The sequence below is a fragment of the Montipora capricornis genome, chromosome 12 (assembly GCF_036669925.1).
Source record: "Montipora capricornis isolate CH-2021 chromosome 12, ASM3666992v2, whole genome shotgun sequence".
In the NCBI taxonomy this organism is placed as follows: Eukaryota; Metazoa; Cnidaria; class Anthozoa; order Scleractinia; family Acroporidae; genus Montipora; species Montipora capricornis.
This window is the reverse complement of record NC_090894.1, coordinates 33,159,938-33,167,437: the sequence shown is the minus strand read 5'-3', so window position 1 is coordinate 33,167,437 and position 7,500 is coordinate 33,159,938. Positions and strand designations below refer to the sequence as shown.

Here is a 7,500-nt window from a genome sequence, read left to right as displayed (position 1 = left end):
TTGTTTCTGTTGTTCAGGAGCTGGTTGACTAAGCATTTCTGCATACAAAAAATTGTATAAGCATGAAAAGCGTAAACTTTTTTGGTTCTTTTCTGTAAATGTTTGCTGACACCTTGCACAGTGAGAAAACAAACAACCAGGAGACTTTTTACTACGATTAAAAAGTTAGTTGAGCTGTGAAGAAAGTTTTGATGTAAATAAATAACTTTATTATACGCATGGTAAAACACATTACAGCCGTAGACTGACAAACCTGAGGCTTTACCTAGATTATGTCAAAATCAGGTTGTTGCCATGGATAAATGGTCACAATGAGGCCAATGGCAACAAGTTGCAATATATTGCTCTTATTATACCTAGTTTTAACGTGTAAACTTTTCCTTACAATTTTGAACACACAACAAAACTTACCTGGCAAATCATCATCTTCGATTAAGCTAGTTCCATCGTCATCACATGTTAAACAGTTCAGCCCACTTTTCATTTTAATGTAAATGGCTCCTTGCCCACAGAGCAGTTTTACTTGTTTGTACGTGTATTCTTCTCAACTAACAGGTTTGCTTAACTTTCGTCGGTTTGCACGAAGAAACACAAAATCTCTGTTGCCAACTAACAGATATTTTAGTGTGATCGCATCGCCAATTTTGGATCGGATGTTGGCCTCTCCATCTGTATTGACTAAATTAACAAATCCTCGAAGCAAAATATTGTCGTGGTTAATTGACAAATTTTCTTCTTCGTCGTCGGCTTCCCCCGCGTACATAAGAGCAAATTCAAACGGTTTAGATTGTTCTGGAGTAGTTTTTTGTTTCTTTCCTCTGTTACTGCTAGGAACGGACGGTGATGCTGATCGAAGTCGCTCCCGTTGGCTCAAGCGAGAACACAATCCTGTACTTCGACTTCTAAAATGGATCTTTGTAACATGGATCGACCTCGCTCGACAGCACTAGAAACATTGCTCCTTGAACTCAAGTTATTTTCAGAAACGACTTGAGTTGCTGAATCCGGAACTTTCGTATTTGAGCTTGAACTAGTGCTTGCTAACACTTGTGATACGAGTCTCGAGCACTCACCCAACGAATCGGCAAGACTACGAAGATGTTCCTCCATTTTGTTGGTTAAAAATGGCGGGAGAAGCTTTTGGAAACGGATTCCCGGATGTTCAATCCCGGATGTTTTTAAAAATTTGAATTTTCATTGAAGTGAAAGTTAATTTCATTGAATTGAGCTTGAACTTAGTTGAATTGAACTTGAATTTTCATTGCATTTCATTGAATTTCATTGAATTGAAATTGAGTTATGGTATTGAATATTGCTACAATAGGCTTGCCATACCGTAGTCCAGCAGCAGGAAATCACACAAGGGGAGTAGAATCGAGTCGTTAACACTACAGGTTCCGCTCGTTGCATTTTCCATGTATAGTACACTGTGTTGTAGACGATAATACACATATGGAACGATAGACAGGAATATTATTTTGTATAGGTTATTGAGAGAATGTCTTAACGTATTAAACTTATGCTTTTATTTCTAGACATTTTACGTAAAGCTACTCGAAGACATTGACGAGCGAAACTAATAACAAACGAAACGAAATTACGATCCATGTGGAAAATGTTTAACGTTGAACTTATTCCGTACTCGATCGAAAACGAAAACAAAATTCTGTAATGACAACCGAACGAACTTGAACAAGACGCCTATAAGGGCGTATCCGTGGGATGCACAAACAGTTAACACAAATTGTCCAGTTACAGTGAACTACAACCACGGGTAAACTTCGGAATATGGGGAGAGATTACCAGAAAGACAAAGCTATAATTTAACTAGAAGTTATTTGTTGTAAAACGTTTTTTATTTAAGTTTGCATATAGTTTATAAGACCTTTTTGATTTAAGACGTTTACATTTTTATATAGTAGATAACTAAGTCTTATATTTTAATTATATTGTACATTTTAGATATTTTATTCCATTTATTTTATTTATTTTAATAATGTAATTAGGAAGCGCTTTGGACAATTATTGGATTTTAGCGCTATATAAATAAAGTTATTATTATTATTATTATTATTATTATTATTATTAAAACAGAAAGAGGTTATTTCTTATTATTAATGCTACTAAATTATCCAGTGGAAACAACAAGTTATAGGGATATGGGATATTTAGGGGGGGGGGGGGGATGCATGATATTTAAAAAACCGAAATGGTGTTATAGTGATACAAACCACAGGAATTAACGGGTATAGGTCAGGATTTTTACAGATATGGGAAACTTAAATTCCTGCCTTTACTAATGGGGCCTCAACAATCAGCACAGCAATACTATCACAATTCGGGCGTTATCCTAGACGAGGATATATCTCTTGAACACCATGTTGCTGCTATTTGTAAATCCTGCTTTTTTCATTTAAGGAACATTTGCAAAATCAGGAAACATATCAGCGTTAAGGCCTGTGAGACACTTATCCACGCATTCATTTCTTCTAATTAGATTTTTGCAACTCGCTTCTTTAAATTTTTCTCTAAATTTTCAGTGCAAAAGCTATAACTGGTACAGAATGCTACAGCCAGAGTCCTCACGTTTTCTCACAAATCCGAATATATTAATCGAATCCTGCGTAGCCTACAGAATTTGGTTACCCAGTGGGCAAAGCATTCAATATAAGATTTTACTTCTTACCTTCAAAAATCCTCAATAACTAACCGTCTTATTTGTCTGACTTAATCAAATCTTATAGACCTTCAAGGACTCTAAGGTCGTCTGGCCTCCATCTTCTAAGCCCTCTTATAATCTTAACTCTTATGGAAAGAGAGCTTTCTTTTGCGCAGCCCCTGAGCTGTGGAATTCACTCCCTCATAACATCCGATCAAGTCATTCTATATCTAAATTCAAAGGCTTACTTAAAACCTGGCTTTTCAAACAAGCATACCTGGACTAGTTATTGCCATTGAGTTGGTGCATGATTTTATGATATGTGAAACAAAATTACAAAATCTGTGTTATCTCATGGCTATCTTTATTAATTATTTGACTATGCCCCTTTTTATAAATACATTCTTTGTAAATATTTACTTTTATTCTTATGTACAGAATTTTATAATCTAGTTTTTAAGTCATTGTCATTGTAAAGCGGTTTTCAACCTTGGAATTATCGCTATATAAAATAAAGGTATTATTATTATTATTATTATTATTATTATTATTATTTACTTTTACTAAAGCTTTTTGAGGAATGTTAAGATAAAAGGTGAGATTTATTTGGAATAGCGACTGGAGATAGGCCGCTTCATTCGTTTGCTTTGGTTTGTCTATATAACAAAATAGAGTGTACGTATTTTTATTTGGTTGTTTAAGGCCTTTTAACATATATTCTCTTTACCTTTTTTGATTCCTGTACTAGGAGGAATGGATTTATTTTTTGTTGTCAAATGTCATTGACTTGACTTATCACATACCATTAAATTTGATGTTAGGCTAATTGTCTTCTTGACAATTATTCCACGAGAGTGCGTTGTATAAGAGAGACCACTGAGTAGATCTGAGTATTGTCCCCGCAGAAGACTTCTAATCTTATATTTTTATAAAATTCTTTTTCTTTGCTTGATTTCAATGGTGTTTTTGGTTGTTAAAGGCTTTTTCCAATCTTCTTTTCCCGTTTTTTGATTCCTGTACTAGGAGGAATGGCAATGAAATCCCCAAGCAGTGCCCCAGCTAAGTGGGTCTTGTGAGCGCTCTGCAGGGCCTAATTGCCACTTCTATATTCCTTTTCACGATTTATGTTGTTGTCGTTTACACAACCGATTACATATATATTAATTTACAATCTTTCATCTCCCCGAGAGGGTAGGAGATGAAAGACCCTGGGATCGCAAAATCTCAGTAACGAAGACATTAATTCTTTTTTTTATACTTGATTTATTGCTTTCTAATGGCGGGTGTTGACTCACAATGGCCAAATCAACACACTCAGAGTGTCTGTAGACTGTCACGTAGTAAAAAATATAAAACCGAAACCGAAATATTACAAAAGACTAATACAAAAATATCTGCTGCAAGTCTCAAGTCTGTTTGGGGAAACATGCCACTCAATTTTACAGAGCTTTATATGGAGACGCGCCATGTTAAGTTGTTGTTCCTCGAATGGCCTCGAATCAACAAAGCATCTGGACCTCAGTTTGCGATAAAAGCCCTCTCTTTTTGCTCGTGAACTGAACTAAATGAGCATAAACATGTCTTCTACAGCTTTTAATGGTTAATTTGCCAAAAACCACAAGGCAAAACCGATTTTTAACCAGACAGCTTCATCTCAGTTACTATCTTGGTGTCACGCAAGGGGAAATTTGAAATTTCCAAATGCTGTATTCTCAAAACGAAAAACGCTACGGTGCCTAAAACTGGTAAAAGATTTACTTTTAAGCAAGTTTTTACCTGGTATGGATTAAAAGATCAGAAAACCTAGCAGCTTTGATTTTACAATTTGATGGCGTCATGGCCGATTGAACACACTGGTTCAATTCGCAAAGTCTTCGTAAAATGTTTGCCACAATGGCCAGTTGAACACACAGGTTCAATTCACAAAATCGTTTGGAACGACTGAACAAACTGTTTCGCAAGAAAAACAGATCCATTGGAGTATTCGTTCGATTCAATATCAAATGCTTACATGCAGTGAAACACACGAGACCGGAGGCAATTCTCCTTACCTTCAAAGCTTCCCGTTCTCAAGGAAAAATCGTCTGTCCACTTTATCAAATATTTTCAGATGTGAGGTTTAATCATCGCGGGCGAAACGGATTTGCTATAGCTTATATTGTGGGCAAAGAGTGGTATAGCCTGCGCTCAGAGAAGAAGAGAGAGGAGTGAGATTTCTAATCGCCGTACGGGAGTTTGGAAAACATCTGTGGGGCACATTTGTGACTACGAACGAGATAATAAATATAACAAACCATCACGTGAGTTGCTTCGATGGCTCAGGGGGAACTTACTCGCTGCCGGTGCGCGTGGCCCGAGTTCGAGACGCGATGGTTCCGCTTGTAACATACGGGTTCTTATCGAGCGGATAATTTACTATCCCTGGGGTATGCACATTTGTGACTACAATGAAAAAAAAAAAAAAAAACTCAACTGGACTATTACCGTGGTATGCATGATATGAATCCCACGTAATAACTATTGGCTGACCAATACCAAAAACTTAATCACTTAATCATGATGTCCGATTTTCCCAATTGGTGTGACGCCTACATGAATGAAAACAAGTCCTACAAAGTCATGGTTTGTCATCATACTGTCTCTTACGAATATAGCTAGGTTGGAAATGGTTGAGCGGAATCTTTTCAATTCAAGTTGTTGTCGATTAATTTTGTTTTAATAATTCCGGCTTTATTCTGTATTTGTTTGTTCTCTCTCTCTCTCTCTCTCTCTCTCTCTCTCTCTCTCTCTCTCTCTCGCTCTCTCTCTCTCTCTATTAAGAAGTTGCTTTGTATCTGCGGATAACTAGCAAAATTTCATCCAAAATCCAATATGTTTCTTTCATCTTTGGCGTAATGCAAATTTGTGCTTGACGTTAGCAGTTTGCTGCTTGTGTTTAGCATCGTATAAGCGATCTTTGTTCTCGACCACATAGGCAGTCCATTGTAAGTCCAATTTAGCAATCCATACACCTGGTAAAACGAGAAGTTCATGGACTAGGGCTCGGTAGCATCATATCTGACCAGACCATTTCTTCACACGGCTTCACTCTGGTTAAAAGTTTTAGTTATTTTGTCGAGACCAGCAAAGCTCTCTAAAAATAGCAAATGAAGGCAAGCTTCAATGGCAAACAAGTCAGACTCCTCCATGTCAACGAAAAGTCATCTAGTTTTTTTTTTTTTTTTTTTGCGCCGCGGCCTTGGTACCTGTTTTATAAATTGGTCCATAGCTTTATGGCTGCATAAAACCTGGAATCAATATGTTTTTTCCATTTTAGTCAACAGCAAATCTGAGCTCAAGGGCTTCCAAGAGGAAGAAGCTTTTCGAAGCTTTCGTTAATGATCTCTGATAAACATGTTTATTCCGAAGCATGGCACCTTTTAAACAAAGATAAGAATAACGCCGCAAGAAAAATTGATTATTCCATCATTCCGTTCGAGGTTTTTTCGTCGTGGCACCAACGGCCGGTTGTCTTAAAATTTGTCGGAATTAGATAAAATAGTTTCCACAATGCTTTAAAAGCCCGTTTAGTGACTTTGAGGTTGTCCTTCAAAATATGAATCTGTTCGGATGTTCTAGGGGAATTTGAGTCAGGTCTGACGGTAGACATTACTTCTTCCGAAAGTTCTAGCATCCCTGACGGGTCTGATTAAAAAAATAATATTAATAACATTACGTTGTCGTCCTTTTTCCCCGAAAATTTAATGGGACCGATTCTCAAACGAACTCTAGCCAAAATGATAGAAGTTATGATAAATCTTCAAATTTTCTTCCAATGTCACAGTTGACTCTCGCTCAACTCACTGGCGTTCTTCAATGTGGTTTCAAAATTTCTGCCCACTCTTCACACTCTTCACTACTTTTCCGAAAAGGAAAATAGGAAATCTGTTCAGAAAAGTGTCCAAAATCTTAGTGCGCCTCAAAAGTCTGAGTTCGAATTTTCGAAAATGCTAACCCACATTCTTCCAAACAGATATTTACCAAAATTACTCGTAAAGTACCCCCCGTTCTTTCACTGGATAAATCTTCTCATAAAATATTGAGAAACTGTCTTCTGTCAAAACAAAGTTATCTACTGCCTCGTGACATTGTCTTCTACTTGTCAAAAAAAAAAAAAAAAAACTTGTCTACTAGCTGGTCTTACTGCCTCGAGTCACCGCCACAATGTGTTGTTATTTGATTGGTAGGAATCGATGATTCAGCATTCCCAAAATAGAGCGTAGGAGACAAGACAAATCTAGTTTGGAAAGACTAAATAAACTGGAGCACAAGTCTTAGAAATCATTTTATACTTGCATTTTTGCTTCCATTTCATACAAGAGTTTCCCGAAAGCATCAGTGCATAATGGCATCCCAGCTAGCTCTGCTTTTTACTGGGATTCTTGTTGGGACATTTGCTAAAACGTCTGTGCAACCAACAAAACCCCTGGGGTGAGTAAACCCCAGTGTAACGTAAATAACAACTTTTACGCCAGACCACACTGTTGTAAAAAGATCGAGCAGCAACTCATTGAAATCAAAGAAGCAATCGCTGCGTTCAAAACAAACCAAACTGGCGGCTCTTATGACAAAGGTTTGCAATTATAAATTTTAAATACTTTGTTCACTTCTCAGACATTAGTGGCTCAAGTTTTCCCATCTGCTCCCTCGCAAAAAGCACTCGGATTCAGGTCAATCAATTGCTTCTAAAACATTTGCATGCCAGATGTGTTTAATATTTTCCTCTATGACGCCCATTCTTACTTTTTAGAGGCTAGAAAAAAGAATGAAACCAAAACTTAACTGACAGAAATTCATTCTGC

General features: G+C 37.0%; 1 protein-coding gene and 1 pseudogene across 1 annotated transcript in view; one reads left to right on the top strand and one right to left on the bottom strand.

Moving 5' to 3' along the window:
• Window positions 1-484, bottom strand: part of LOC138027656 (uncharacterized) — a 1,564-nt pseudogene extending 1,080 nt beyond the window's left edge.
• The window catches only part of LOC138027373 (ficolin-2-like), a 27,015-nt gene that overhangs the window by 17,581 nt on the left and 1,934 nt on the right, over window positions 1-7,500 (top strand). The window lies entirely within an intron of this gene.